The following is a 16,680-nucleotide window of genomic DNA, read 5'->3' as shown; positions in this document are numbered from 1 at the left end:
AAAAGTGAAAACCATGATATATCCCTTTATATGATAAATATGGCTAGAGAAATAAAGTTGTGACAGTCACATTACACTCTTCAGACAGACAAATTCCAGTCTGCTGTAATATAGAAATTCCAATAATACTATAATTAAAAACATTAGGCTGGCTAGAATTTCATTAATTCTCTCCGTATTATTAAAAACAATTTTTTTTAAAATAATAATATCACTAAAGGCAACATTGCATTAAAAAAATATTCATGAATAGTTCAGTGGATAGAAAACTTCAGACAAATTATATCGTGTAGCCATTTTAATCTTCAAATTTTATTAAATAAACAGAAATTCGCTTCAATTATTTAAACTAAAAGTACTAATACTACTGAATTCCATACCTTTATGGCACCAGCAGCTGTGTTTCATTTGGTTATTAGATACACAGGTTTTAAATATTCAATAAAGTAATTGTTTTTTGGTCAGTATTACTATAAAAGTGGGATTACGTTTTTAAATTTGTAATTAGGCCACCACGTTTTAGGTACTGTATTTGCTTTGATAAATTATTTATTTGACCAGACTCCAGTGCCATCATCAGTGCAGTAGTTGGGATAAGGATCCTTTAGAACTTCTAAATTTATGCCAGCCATTTTCTTCTGGTATCCTCCATGCATATCCAACCCTCTGAAATCCGTATAGAGGTGTTATAACTATTTCTTTAGGGAAAATGGTGGCCCTTCGGTTATTCCAGTCCATGTCCACGGCATTACAATCCTCTTGTGGGTCGTAGGCTTCCTAATAAGTTAATTTCTAGTTGCAAATATGGTAGATTCGAAACATCGTTGGAGACACCCATCCGTTCATCATAATTTCAGCATACTGAGATTTCTTGAGCCACCCTCCTTTCAGTTCTCTTTCTTGAGCCGCTCATCCAGTTAAACCAGTGGTTTCCAATCTTTTCTTCGCCCCGTACCCCTAAAGAAATTTCTTAAAATTTATATTTTTCTCAAGGATAAATGTAACAATTAAAAAAAATGAAACACGGAGTATATTACAAAATATATCTTTTAATCTCCTTAACAAAAACTTACAGTTTAAAAAGTTAAGTATAAGGGTTGATTAAACGCCAAAAGGTACACAAATCAGCAAGTACCCAACATTTCATTAATACTTCATTGATATTATTTAAGTAATTTTACCGCATTAATTTTCATTAATATTTTTTAAGAATTTATTAGATGTCACATACCCTTATGCTGGCCATTTTCATCTACAAAATATTTGTTCAAGTAGCACACCATTTAACTTAGATTGACTGTAATATCTATTTATCTATAATAATCAAACTATTAATCACTGGTGAAAAAGAAAACGTTATAAAAAATAAAAAAATACGAGGCTAAAAAATTCATAAACTTTTTTAAAAATTGCTTACACCAACTTACATCAATGATTTTATTTATTTTTATTTTTAAATAAAAATCGTCGGTTTAAGTTCATTCTTCGATAAAGTAATTGTTATTTTATGAAGTAGTCAATCTGGCTTTATCGTAAATAATATAGTTTTCTTCAATTACATTCTCCATCTAGGTGTTCTTCCCACAATGTTGTGTATATGTAATATAAAATAAATAAGATATGCATATTTTTAGGACAGCTAATTATTCCAGTATTTTACCATAAGTAAAATTAGGGGAACTAAATTAAATTACAATTGAGAAATGAATAATTGTTGTTGAATAATCTACTTGTTATTAACTGTGTGTTATTTGTCCTCACGAATATTTCGGTAAGACGAATTCAAGACTGAAATATTGCTTTAAATCCTCCGTGATTCAAATTTAAACAGTAGCCGGCTCTAAATTTGTCTTTTTCTAATTTAACATGCATGTATATGTGACAACTTCAGAATCAGAAGAATAATTTGGAATAGAGTTAAAATAAAGTACCTATTTATACGAAGATATAATATACATTTTATCACAATTATAACTATTATGAATGAACTGGCCAGCATAAGGGTATGTGACATCTAATAAATTCTTAAAAAATATTAATGAAAATTAATGCGGTAAAATTACTTAAATAATATCAATGAAGTATTAATGAAATGTTGGGTACTTGCTGATTTGTGTACCTTTTGGCGTTTAATCAACCCTTATACTTAACTTTTTAAACTGTAAGTTTTTGTTAAGGAGATTTTTGTACCTTTTGGACAGATTTTCCTTTTTGTCTATTAGCAAAGTTACATATCTGCTTTACAGATTGGATTTTTTTAAAATTTGGAATAAGCTATTCTATCATTATAACCTGATAAGGTGTTAAATCGGAACCGTAACTACCACTGGAGAGATCTTTTTAAAGAATGGTTATAGTTGCGGTCCCCAAACCATCCTCAATAACAATTTTTTTGAGAAAGCCTTTTTATATAAAATAGGAAGGTATTTGTACGTAAATAGCAAAATTAAACTGCGATTTCAGTACTTCCTTTTAAGAGGAGCAAGAAAAATAAACTGCGATTACAGTACTTCTTTCTAAAAGGCAAAGATTTTGAATCGAACGACAATTCATTGATGTAAATCGGTTCACTCATTGATAATTTTAACGATTGCAGTACTTCCTCTTAGTAGGTGTAAGAGCATGATGGCACTTCACAGCCACGTAGAGGAGCTTTAATCACTTCTTCGTGCTAAATTTTATCAAAATCGGGTTAAGCTTTGTAGAAATATTGGTAATAATAGTTTTAGAAAGGGCCTTATTTGGGTGGGGCAAACTCCCCTCCTTATGAGGCATAGCGTCGAGACTTTTAAAGTACAAATCTGTACAAAATTTCGATTCATTCATGAAAATCGGTTCACGTGTCGATAATTTGAAACGATTGCTATACTTCCCCTTAATAAGTGTAAGAGCAGATCGTCGCTTTATTGTTAGGTAGGGGAGCCCTAACCCTATCATCCTACCAAATTTTATCAAAATAGGGCCAAGATTTACAGAGTAATTAGTAATAATAATTTTGGAGGGGGCCTTACATAAAGGGGGCTAACTCCTCTCCCATTCGATGTACAGGGCCGAGACCCCCAAAAGGCACATCTACATAAAGTTCCGAATCGAATGACACCTCATTCATGAAAATCGGTTCACGCGTTTAGGCGCTACGTTGTTTACAAAAAAGGTAACAAGAACAACAACAAGAACAACAAGAAGAAGAAGAACAAGAACATTTTTTGAAAAAGCCGTTTTTGCTCATTTTCGGCAACTTTTTTCTCGAAACCTATTAGATCTGGGTGGTTGCAAAAAAATTATAGTTATAAAGGAGAATTTGGAGTAAGATTTAAAGAAAATTTGGGAATTTTATCTTTTATAGAAAAATAGAAAAAAATTGTCAAAGTTGGGTGTTTTTCAACGTTACACTTTTTCGTGCAGTTTTTGATGGTCAACCCTTATACAACTGTCCTACCGGACAGTTTTAATAAAACGAGAACAAATGAGATGTTTTCTAACAAGCTCAATGAATATCTTAATCATGAGAAATAAAAATATGAAAAATATTTGAATAATAATAATATCCTATTATTTACCTGGTCTTTTCTCGCACCGCCTGGAATATCGTCTTGCACCCCCAGGTTGGGCACCCCTGAGTTAAACAGTCCTTAATGCACTTTTAGCAATGCACAGTCTGAAGTCCAGCAGAGATAGTTGACGGGTGTAACTATTCAGGTTTAGCGTGCCGTCAGCCAAATTCTTGTCAGTGCATTCACCTAAAGAACACATGCAGGACACCTACATTCCCACAACAAACACTTGTACTTGAAAGATCTTTTAGATCACAGTGAATTTGGTTTTATTGTGTCAAGGCATTCTTTCTCCAATCTTTCCTTCGCTCTAATGGTGGCTTATTTAAATCGTCAAGCATACTATGAAAAAAGATTTTATCCGAAGAATTTAAGGCCAGCTAATTGTAGAGTTCCTTCTTGTTTTTAGAAAAGAGGCCGTAGGCTTTCTAGGAACCTAATATTATGGCTATAAATTTAACTAAGTTAATAATTAGTAATTCAATTTCAAATCTAAAATTGCGCACAAAAATAAAAAACCGTTTTAAATTATCAAAAATTATAAAATACTGAATCTTCAATGCTTGCTGCTGTGCGAGGTTCCGTCAGAAGATAACTGAATTGAAATCTTACAGGTAAATTCCATTAGTTTTCGCCGGATATGAATGCTGGTTTGTTCATTACGATTTACATATACGAGTTGTTTTAACATTAATGCAAATACAAGAAGTTTGTTCAGTCTGAGGCTGGGAAATATAGTTAGTAAAGTATTACTTCTGATTGAAAGTTATTTTCTCTCTGGTGAATTTCAAGAGATTAACTCTCAACATTTCGCTTCGTTCTACAGAACTTTAGTATACTACAAACTTACTAACTCAGTATTAAGACAATAATATAACGGAGAATTTCCTTCTCTATTTTTCGATTAGTTATTCGCGACTGATATGCGTTTTATTTTAATTTATTGAAAAAATATTTGTTAATAACATCTAAGGTCCTTAACGCCCGCAGCTTTTTTCAGTGAACTAGTGACCTCTGAACAGTTTTCTCTCAATACAAGCAACACTGTCCATCACCGGACAGGAAGCTTATAGAAAGAGAAAATCTAAGGTCTACTAACTAGATTCGGATCCGGGATCAAGTGCGCTAAACTCTTAGCTAATCCCTTTCGAATTTGATGATAATATTACAACATCTAGTTTCAAAAGTATTTCTTAGATATTTTTTCAAGTGGATAGCTTTTTTAATTTTTTTTTTTTTTTAATTTATTTCGTTATTTACAATCTGTATAATATAATATACAATAAGTAAGTAGGGAGAATGAAGTATAAAGTATAAAGGCGTGATTGACAGGAGGAAAGAAACTGCCCAGCGGTAGCACTCTCTACAGGATATGATAGATTTTTAGGCCTTCAGACTGCGAGGAAGTCGCGGGGCCACTGGTGATTCAGACGGTGTGTATTGTTAGGAATGTGTAGAGGAAGCGAGAGACAGTACGAGAGGATTAGAGCTAGTCGAGAGAGCAGTATAATACTGGCGATTCAGTCCGCGAGTAGGATTGTTAGGGATGTCAGAGGAAGCGAGAGGATTAGAGCTAGTCGAGAGAGCAGTATGGAATTTTTGGTATTTAGTCATGGCAAGTTGGTCTATGAAGGGAATGTTGAGGTTGGTGTGAAGGGTGAGGTTAGTCACCGTAGAAAGGAGCGTCAGCTGTCTGTCGGAGGAGTTTTGACTGAAATGTCTGTACTGTCCGTATGTTTGAAGGTTTGGCTGAACCCCACAACTCTAGTCCGTAAGTCCACATAGGTTTGAGGATAGTATTGTATGTTAAGCGTTTGAGTTCAATGGGTAATTTGGAGCGTCGTCCAAGTAGTGTGTAAAGCAGTTTCGCACGTTTCGTCATTGCTTGTCTTTTAAGTCTAGTGTTGTGGGTTCCACGTGAGAATTGAATAACTTATTATCATCATTCTTATTGAAGAACTAAAAAGAAAGAAAGTTAACCTTACTTTGTGTAAACCTTTGATGGAAATTTGTACTTTTCCTTACTATTCTACAGGATATCAAGTCCAAATTAGAACAATGAGCGGGAAAGAGAAAAATGCTGGCTAGACTACTTTACCTCGTGCTGATTTAAGCTTCGAACAAAGTTATATCTGTGTAATAAATTCAGCCGAAAAGATAGTTAAGAAAGGAATTTGCAATTTCAATAAGAAAAAGTGGCAACTCTATCGATGATTTTGGGTCCATTAATTGAAATGGACTTAAAATAAAGTTTAAGATTACCTCACTTTCCCAAAGTTACTGTTATTAAAATTTTCCCTGAAAATGTTTCAAGTTGTCGAAATAAGAATGCCATTTTTCAGAAAATCTTTGAAAAATTAAAAAACCTATTTTAGAAAAATGGCACTGTCGATTGGCTGAAATCTAAAAGCTTCTTGCCAAGTCCTATTATGGCATCTAAACCAGCTGTCAAATTCGTTATTTTATTTCAAAAAACTTTAGACTTCCTTTTTTTTTGCCTTTTTTTTTTTGCATTGGCTTTCGCCATACAGCCAGCATCGTCTAGGTGCTTATCACTAGAATATCATTCACTCTCCATTCTTACTTATAAATAAATTCGCTTCACACATTCATCCCTCTACTATATACAACTATTTACATAAACTACAGCTAATGGATAAATCAGTACTCTGGGCTCCTGCCATCCTTATAGCTTAACCGAAATTAAAGTCACGTTATCCTTCTCTAAGCATTTTCTTGCATTCATTCTAATCGGCTATAACTTTTAAATACATTCATATTTCATTGCTAGCTCTGCTATAGATTTAAGCACATAGATGTTGGTGGAGAATATTATGTCTTCGTAGTGAAATGGTGCATCTAAATACCTGTATATATCGTCAAACATTCGTTTTCCTTTCTACCACAAAACGTGGACATATCATTATTATATGTTTGCAATCCACGCAAAGAGGAGAGGACCTTTTGTTGATCCTGTGTAGATACGATCCGCACACCGCGTGGTTCGCTCTCAGCCTGCTTATTGTCGTAACAACCCATTTATTAGTGACAGTTCCCTTAAACATGGTTTTCTAGGTCTTCTTTAGACTTCAAAACGGATACTTCTCGTGAAAAATCGAACCAGCACGGTCACATTGCTTTCCCCTACTTAGTGTAGTAAGAAAAAGTAATTGAAGAGAACTAGTATAAAACGGATAAACCGATTTGTTTGTTTTCTTATTGAGATTGTGGTCATTTCAAACTTCACCAATCTTTCTACTCCTTATCTCTAAATCTGCAGATGAATGAAAAGCCAATTAATTCGAAATCTGTTGAAAATGGTTTAAATAAAAAAGAAAAATAACGAGAAAGAGTAGTTGGAGAAAATCAATAAACATGGGAAATGTACATGAAGGAAAATGGAAATGGAAAAGTACAATTATGTATTCGAGTGAAGTATAAACATATCTTTGGGGCATTATCTGTTTGGTTATTCCGAGCATAAAACTAAAAGCCACCCAGCCCGACTCTGATATGTTTGATACTAATACTGTGGTAACTGTATTCAACCAGCGTACTATCATATCTTCTAACCAATGATCAAATTAATTTCATTGCTAAATAGGCGTAATATCGTTAGTTTTCATGTAACCATGGTTTCTCATTTGTAAATATGAAAGAAAAACATTTACTAAATAAAAACCAATCATACTAATTGGGCTTAAGTGTGCTACAGAACAAGATGATATTTCTTTTTATATAGATACTTCCTGAACTACCACCTCCATTAGAAAATAACTTGGGATTTCTTCCGGGGCGTAATTACATGTGTAGCAAACTGACAATTGATTGATTGATCGCATTTAACGAACATCACCTGAAAGGAAAGTAACGCAGGCAAAGTATTACTCATTGTTCCCTTGCTACTCCTCCTTAAAACGGGTTAGTTAGGGATCCATTCCATTAGGGGAAGCTGGAGGATTATAGGACATCGTAGTATGTAGTAAACTAGGTAGGTGGAAAGGCGATTCAATCTGCCGGTGTTTTGGTTGAATGAATCTGGGGATAGTTCCGTTTAACTTACCAGACGCGTCAAATGGTGCGGAGTATTATTAGACTCACCACAAGCAACATGAGTTGTTGACTGAATAAGTTCACGTTACATAAAATTAAAAAACTTTCTCAAGAAATAATTTAGTTCCCTGTGTTGTTTCTACTAGCTAGGTTAATAAAATGAAACACAAATATATAATCAAAAATTTGTACTGAAGCAATTCCGTGAGTAGTTTAAGAGCATAGCTTGAAAATCTATTCGGTGTAATGCTGTCCCAGTCAAGAGATTCTCTTAAAATTGGGATTTTGGGTTACTTTTTTGATTGTATTTAATCAAAAGGCTGATGAATGCTTCATAGATTATTATTGGTCTATAAAGTGTTTTTATTACAATTGGCTGCAAAAAGAATGTTTAAAATAAAAGTTTTGGAACTACATAATGTGCATTGTCCCGCATTTCGCACTGCTACGATGAGTTGAAGTGGCTTTTACCTGTCTATCGCCGCCAGTATTTTTTGGCTTCTTTCCTTTTTCAAGTCATCCAGTCTCAAAGGCCATCCTATATTTTTCAACTCCTTATGTTTAAATCCTCGATCCATTCCCGTAATACTAGATCTCGCTCATCTGATCCCTACTATATTCCCTCACACCGTACCTCATCCTTTGACAAATCCTTCCTAATACGTGCTACCTCTCTCTGGAACTCCTTACCATCATCTGTCCGCCATGCTCCTACCCTTTCTATCTTTAAATCCCGTCTATTCAGTTATCTACTTTCTATTCAGCTTCCTCCGGAATTTTAGTTGTTTTAATTTATTTCCTTAATTTCTATTGTTATTTTTATTTTCACTTTTTGTGAATACTTACGTATATTTTCTGTTTAATCACAGGCCAAACTATTAAGGCCTCTAATTGTACCTGTTTTTATTCTTAGGGGACAATTGTCCTAGAATAATACATTTCTTTTCTATTCTATTCTATTAATGTGGATACCAGGTTAATAGAAATTACAGGAGCCGTCTTCTAAAAAACTTAAGGAAATTAAAGAATCAATTCGGTAATGTGGCTCTCCCGTAAATTAATACATTTTGATATAAAAATTGATTCTTAGCTGCGATAGTTGGGTTAACTAAATACTAAATTTGAGCTTCCAGCGTTTTTTAGTTATTGATTTGTGCTGTTCTTACTTTCACAAAAAAAAATAGACCAATTTATAAAAACACTTCTTTTTTTTTTGGACTCTCACGTGTACCTCAAAAGGGCCATTCTTGCGGCCTCAAAATTTGACATAATTCTAGAGTTTGATATTATGTTAAGAGAAAATGAAAATAGAAACTAGAGAATGGAGATTTTAGCTAGAAGGAAGCAATTAAACAATGTTTCCAGGCAGCTGTGACTTACAGTGCGAAGACTGCACGTTAGAGCCGTGAAGAAGCAATAAAGCACTCATACGCACTTGTAACTTCGACTATAGAGACAATACTAGCGGCAGCACCATTCTATTTTACATTTTACAGCCGACTGTGCTCAAACTCTCTGGCGTTTTCTACAGTTGATAATAGAGTTGAATATCCAAGAAGGAGTAGAAAGGGTGAATTTCATCTTGGTGAATAGTGCATTAACCAGAATGTGTGGGTAGTTAGCATCTATATACTGTCATCCTAGCGCTAACTGAACTAACGTACAACTCTACGCTGTGCTGTTTCTTATGATGATGTAATTAAACTTTACCATCATTTCCTCTACAATAACATTGTCTGCAAAGAGTGGATACTCGTCGATTATCTACAGAAACATCACTCCTCCTTATGCTTCTCGTTGGAAATGTTTTCTTCAACTATAAAAACTGATTTACATTTAAACTCGATGGGCAATCTACGTCAGAGAGAGAGATTAGTAGCCTTTTCGTGCCTATGGCGATTAAGGGTTAATGCTTTTCCAGAACCACTAGATTGAATAGCCCAAAAACAAGAGCAAAAAAATACCAAATTAGTTACAAAAACAAAATAGCTTCCTGTTTTACAGCAATTACTTCCTCTTTTCCATTTTCCTTTTTTTTTCTGACACTTTAATTTTACTTTGCGGGAGACCCAAAACAATTTTGACACCACATTTCCATGATGATAATGTCGCCACTTGAGTACAACCAAGCACGAAATCCACTTCTTTATGAAGGAAATAAGGCTACTTTATAGTACAGTTTCACATTATAATATTTAGCTTACATCCTGCTGTTGAAAATTGAGCGATATTATGTTCTACATTCTTTTTGCCTTTGATTTGCGCCTACGAGGGAAAAGAGAAATTATTTACAATTACAGCTGTATTTTAATAGTTTTTTATTTTATTAAATTACAGTGTTTATTTTTTGCCTTTTATTTTGTACGTTATTTATGCGTTTTTCCTTCGTTATTTCTTAAATATAAAAAAATACATCTTTTTTTAAAATACAGAAAATTCTGCCCATTTTTTCTTACCATGTCTAAACATAAAAGTGAATTCACATGCGTTCAAAAATATTAGGTACATACTGTTGAAAATAGAGACTTTTTTTTTTTTAATTTATTTGTTAAGTTACACCAGCGCTAGATACGCCATAAGTAACAATGACAATAGCTGGCACCACTACAAACTCACTAATTGAGGAGAGAAATTACTTAGTGATAACACTCCCTAAGTCGTCTCTAGGATTAGCTACTCTCCTCAGAAGAGAGAAAATCGCGAGGCCACTGGCGTTTTAATCGTCTGGGAGGATGATCTGGATGGTGATGAGATGATAAATGGCGGACAAGAGGATTAGGATGAAAGTGCAAGTTCTGATGAAAACTTTTATAGTGAGTTCGAGCAACCTTACCTACAAAGGAATGTCCGTGTGGATAGTTAGATTTGAAACGTAAAATTGAGCGTTAACGATAGTGCGGAGAATTTTAGACTGAAGAGATTGAATTCGTTGAAGATTGGAGCGTTTCGTTGAATCCCACAGTTCAATACCAGTACGTCCAGTCGGGTTTTAGTATATAGAAGTATAAATCAGTCGTTTGTTATTAAATGAAAGTTTTGAACGTTGGTCTACTAGTCTTTTAAGAAGTCGATAACGCCTGTTAACTTCAGTTCGTTTAAGTCGTGGGGGCGGGTTCCAAGTCAGTCTTATGTCTAAATAAAGCCCAAGATAACGGACAACATTGGAATTGAGTCATAGAAGATCGGAGGAAGAGTAATGCGGCGGAGAGTAAAAATAATAATTTGAGATTTGAGACATTATTTAACGTTAATTGAACAGTTTTTAATTGGTTGCTAAGAATTGTCTTTATTTGCATAAATTGAAGAACAATTCGAACAGAAAGGTGCAATATTCAATTAACATAAGATGCTCTACTGTTCTAGGTGCTAGGACACTTTTTTCTCAAAGCTTAAGACAAGCGAAGGAGTTCATTCGAGAATCCTCGCCAAAATTTACGTCAGATATTCTTAATCAGAGTCGGCTGGATGTATGAGCCTTGGTGGTTCTACTAGTTGGACACTGCAGGTTTAGAAGATATGTGAACTTGCTTGGTCTGGTCTATGGTGGGCCATTTCTTGACTAAGGGGAATGGTGCGTTCTTGTTATTTACTCTTGATAGTGTGTGGCATAAACGAGGTACCTCGATTAAAGAGCTGAGACGCCAAAGGCGTTGAATACTCGTTGTCACCTCTCAAGAGTCTTTAGAACTTGCTTGGGAGTATTATACATATGTGCTCTGAGACTTGGTTATTTTTGCTTAACCAGGGGGCAGTTAAGATAGATCCGAATGGGTTACTGGAACTGTGGACTATTTGTCATGCTCTCCTCTTTAATTGTTCTATTTTCGCAGTCATCGTACTTTGGTACGGTACTCTGTCATTGAGGTGAATACCAGGTCATATAATAGAACCACAAAGCACACATTCTGGACTATCTGGCTCTCCTATTCCATGTAAGGTGCTTCTGACAAGTAATTAAACAGTAGAGTTCAATATTCTCTTTTCCAAATCCTTAAAAACTGTTAATAGGTGATACGCAGGTTTGTTGTTTTGGTTGTGAGCTTGGATTTGTGTAAGTAAGAGTTACCCATTTCAGATCCGTTTTATGCTTGACAGAAAAATAGTTATTATAAAGTGAACGCTTCAGTGTATTCAACTAGTCGCAACTAAATTTTTCTTGTTGGACGTAACGTCTAATATGGACTAGACTTTATCACGTTGGTCCAAGTAATCTTGGTTTAAATCTTGTTTCCAACGAAAGAAATAGTGATCAGGGCAAGGCAGGGGATTTTTGTGTGTAGTTAATATAGATTTTAGACTAGGCTTACAATCACTTAATGTATCGCTAAAGAAATTTGCGTTTTTGTTTTTTTTAAATTCAATTCAATTAATTTTATTGCGAAAGTAATTTCATTTAATCGCTGGCATTAAGGTTAGTAACAATAATGATTAGCGCATGAAGGTGGTTAGGTTATGGTAGCTGAAAGAGAACGCTATTTGTGAAAAGAGTAGAAGCAAAAAGAGAGGAGACAATGTGCTTTATTGCAACCACTAAACTGGGCCTTTAACACCTGCTCGGTTTCTTTGTAGAAATGGCTGCCAGTTGCAGGCATATAGTACGACATACACTAGTCTCCTGAATAGCTCTGCTTTGTTAGTTTCCTTAATGTCCTTCGCTGGAATCCTTGACTGCTTTTTTCTCTTCTTATTTCTGGAAAGGATCTTAACTTCATTAGATCCTTTAGTCCATTATTTTCTTGTGTTTTTTTTTTTTTTACGTTTATTGCAGCCTATTTCGAAAGCATTTTATACATTTATATATAGGGAGAGATATAGTTGAAGGGGTTTAGGGTGGTAGGATGGATTTTACCTGTTTTGGTAAAAATGAAATGTATAAAAATTTAAATGTAAGTTTTTTTTTCCTTATTCATCCTTGCATCGAAAGTGTTTTATTAAGGGTTAATGCTTCAAAAATGTGAGCATTGTCATGCGCAGCTTGAATTGTCCAGGTTATCTCTGCATTAATTGATTAGTTTTCGGTATAGGATGTCTATGTATCTTTGGATATAATAAATTCTATACACAGAACTACCCCCTTCTTTAAATTGTGAATCTGTTTCCAAGAAGTAATAATCCTGGGATTAGAATTAAAGCAAGGTATTTAGCCTAAGTAACGGAGAAATTCAAAACATTTTAAGTCGTTTCTGTGATTCGCTATCCTGAAAGAGGTTCCTAGAGATTCTTTTTCAATGAGAAGTTCACATTTTAACCGTTTCTGTGATCTTCTGGTCTAATTGAGGTTTATTCTTTACAGCTGGAAATTCCTTTTGAATGCAAACCTTTTTAGAGAATCATATTTTAACACAACCTTTCATTCTGAATTTTAAGCCGTTTATATGTTCTAAACAGTCTAAATAAGGGTTAGTGTACTTTGTTGGAAATTCCTTTTGAGAAACGTTCAGTGCTGATAGGACAGACGCTTTGTTGTGACCACAGCACCTTTGAGTTAATTCAAAAAAAAACTCAAAGAACTTCAAGTTCTATCAGTTTTATTGATGATATTTGTAAATTCTTTTTGCGTTTATTAGTAAATAAAACGATCCTTCAATTCTGTATCTTTACTAGTATTATCTTCATCAATAATGTTTCTTCAGAACGGTGAATGTTAATCAGCCTTTTTCCAATTTAGCTTTCAGGGTGGCAGTTTTAATGGTTTACAAAATGGTGCAATTTTCATTTTTTGATTTCGAAGTTATGTTCAAAGTTAACTTAAATCTTTAAATTAGCTTTCTAATTAAAAATAGACGATTTATTTTGTGATATGTATCGTCTAGAATAAGCTCCTGCACTACCTCCGTTCTTAAAGCTGTTTAGTCAAAATAACGCTAATAACAGTAGTTTTTACTTTCTATAATGGGTTCTTTCTAATTTTTCTCTTAATATCGGTCCAAGTTCAACTTCAATCCCTTCTTGAAGTTGAACTTGGAAAATTCTTGTATCGGTGATAAGGTTTTTACTAATTTAATAAGTTTTTTTTTTTTGAAATTTTTTAATGTAAGATTATAAATTTTATTTAAAAGCCCTATATTATTTGTGTTGAAAAATAGGGCAAAACAAAAAAATATTATAGGAGAAAAAGTTAGGACAATGCGTACGGTTCTCATGTATATATAGGAGGTCAGTTTTGACAAATACCCTGCCGTGAGGGTTGAATAACAATGAAGTGGTAGTCCACTCTTTTAGTAGCGACTTCTACAATTACCGTAGTGAACTAGAACAGTTCGAGTGTTGCATAGGAAAACCAAGACTGCACACTGATAGGCGTACAGTGAAGTGGAGGAGGTGTATGTTCTGATACTGCATACCAACTAACTGTTAAAGAGTCCAGTAGCCTCTGTTATGATGTACGACCCTTATACTACTACCTTGCAGCTCTGATAGAGCACGTCCTGTGCCGACTATGATTTATTGTATATTATACACTATCGGTTTCAGTCATCTCTGAGGATCAGCCTACTTGTCGGAACTGCCTTCGTTCCATACAGAGAAAGAAAGAATGATGTATGATCAAGCCAAAAAGTAAAAATATTCAAATAGTTGCTCACTGTTTTCTCCCACACGGGTACTCAATTTAAGTCGGCTGACCTGAGGCATTTTTACCATTTTCCGTCATTTACTTTTTGTTCCTCAAGAATTTCCACTTACTAGCGTCTTCCTATTATTCCTTACACCAGATCTCCCAGTACTGTACCTCCTCGAATTATCTGTTCCAGGTATCGTTTTTTCTTGTAAGTGAGAACCTATCTTCGGCCAACTTTCAACCTTCGTTGTAGAGTCTTTTTCTCTATCTTACTGATTAATTGAGCGTCATTAGTTCTCGAATGTCGTTGTTTGCTGATCCTTTGCAGATATATGATATTCTGCAACTTCATCGCAGGCATCCATCTCCACTGCCTTTAATTTAGCCATTAGTCGTTTACCAAAGATACACCTTTCTGCAACGTAAATCAACCATTTCTCACAATACCCACCTGTGTATCTCTTTCTTTTTTTCTTTTCCAATTGCTTTGCTCCTCAACACAATCTTCAGCGTCCTAATAGGCTTCTCTGACTGTGCAAACTCTTTGGTCTATTTAGGAGGTACCATTTTCATGTTTGATAGTTTCAAGTATTTGATCAGTTCCACAGCTTGCGTTTTTCTTTGACGTATCCTTTTTCTTGGTCTGCTTAAGTTTACTAACCAGACGTAACAGACGTTACTACCTGGTCATTTGCAAACCAAAGTAAGCTGATCATACGATTTACTACGAGTTCGCCCTGATCTTAGCACGAACGAGCCTTGTTTTCTCCAACATTTGTGGGATTCGTTTATTTTCTCTTGTTAATAGAAAGGGTATGTAGTCCAATCTATGTATTTTCGAAATGAGCTGTCCCAAGTAGACACTCTCCGTAGTCCATCCTAACTTTTAGGCAAATTTATTCGTCATTTTATTAGAAGCGATAGTAAATAGAACTGTTCTACCTGTATTAATGAACATGCCGCGTCTGTGTTAGCCTTCCCTCTCAACTTGTTGCATGTACTAACAAGTAGAACCACGTCATCAGCCAATTTTAAGAGAGTTAAATTTTTATTTTCCATATTTTCGCCAATCGAGACTATTATATAGTTTTCCCTATGCGCAGATAAATCAAGGTGACACTGAATCATCTTCTTAACGCCCCAAACCGGCTGTTGAAATAAGGCCTCTTCCGGCGTTTCATTAGTAAGTAAAATTACTAACAAAATGGTCACATTCAACTGCAAGAATTATTGTAAGCGAAGGATGTTAACTATTTCATGCCAAGCCTTTTTGGGTTTCAATTTGAATACATTGTGTTAAATATTTTGTCAATTTAGTTTAGGTTATATATGTAAAGTAAGACAAGGCACACATAATTAAAGAGTACACAGTAGTGGCAAGAAGGATGGCACTCTGCTATACAAACTTGTCTTGAAATTCTACACAAGTTTGGTAACTCCCAGGAGCTACTCTACACATAACAAGGGTGAAATGTAAATTAGGCTTACTGCACACCAGTAGGTTTCAGCATGGTCGAAGCCTCCTTCCTGCCTCTTTCGGCTTACTGCACACCAGGAGGTTTCAGCAAGGTCGAAGCCTCCTGCCTCTTTCTTACAAATTTCACCGCAACTCCATTTCTCTTAGTTTATGTATTAATACATTCTTCTTGAATTCCACTGCAATCGCATTCTCCTTCTTGAATATTTCATTAAATATATTCTGTAGCTTTGAGTCTTCGCGCTAGATTCTACTTTCTCCTCTGACGTAATTAACTTTTTTTGTAGATTTAAATAAATGGGCAATTTTTGTGTGGTTTTCTGTTACCCTTTTGTATTGTAACCTCCACACAGATTGTATAAATATAACTCACACCCTTTTCACTTACACCAATTTCGAGTTTTTTTGTTTCGTTTTAATTCTTTTATGCGAAAAAACGTGAAGCAAGCTGACACATTCGCTCAACCTTTTTTTTTCTTAAAAAAAGTCGTACGTTATTCTTGAATAACACTTTAGATGAATCTTTCCAATTTCAACCTTAAGAAGGAAAAGGGGTTAAAATAAAAGCGAGAAAATAAGCGCTAAAGAAAATCTATGGACCCTCTTTTAAAAATTAAAAAACGATTTAGTAAACTGGCACTTCCTATATTTTTGATTTCCTGCAAAAACTTATTACCAGATCTCAGGGTGAACCGTTTTTGCGTAACCTTTTTTATTTAATTTTTAAACATTTTATTTTATTTTATTTTGTTTTTTTCTTATCAGTTAGGTCCCTCTTTCACTTACACAAAAATATCTACTTTGTCGGCATCTACTTTAATCTAAAATCAGCACGATCACAAACCTTCCCTTTTTTTGGGGGTCTTGATCCAGATTTTTTTTCATTTAATTTAATTTCAATTAAAAAAGAAAAATTCTCTTATATCTCCCACCCTTCGTTGCATTCTTTAACTAGATTCAAATTTTTAACCAGATTCGGTTATATTTGTTTTCTATATTACGAATTTCCTTAAATCATGTCATTTACCTCACCAAAT

General features: G+C 34.4%; 1 protein-coding gene across 3 annotated transcripts in view; it reads left to right on the top strand.

The window, feature by feature from the left end:
• mib1 (E3 ubiquitin-protein ligase mind bomb 1) overlaps window positions 1-16,680 on the top strand; it is a 543,029-nt gene that overhangs the window by 228,231 nt on the left and 298,118 nt on the right. The window lies entirely within an intron of this gene.

The sequence above is a fragment of the Rhodnius prolixus genome, unplaced genomic scaffold (genome assembly GCF_049639745.1).
Source record: "Rhodnius prolixus isolate KJV_2025 unplaced genomic scaffold, Rpr scaffold_4, whole genome shotgun sequence".
In the NCBI taxonomy this organism is placed as follows: domain Eukaryota; kingdom Metazoa; phylum Arthropoda; class Insecta; order Hemiptera; family Reduviidae; genus Rhodnius; species Rhodnius prolixus.
The sequence above is the reverse complement of the archived record's forward strand: the minus strand, read 5'-3'. Positions and strand labels throughout refer to the sequence as shown.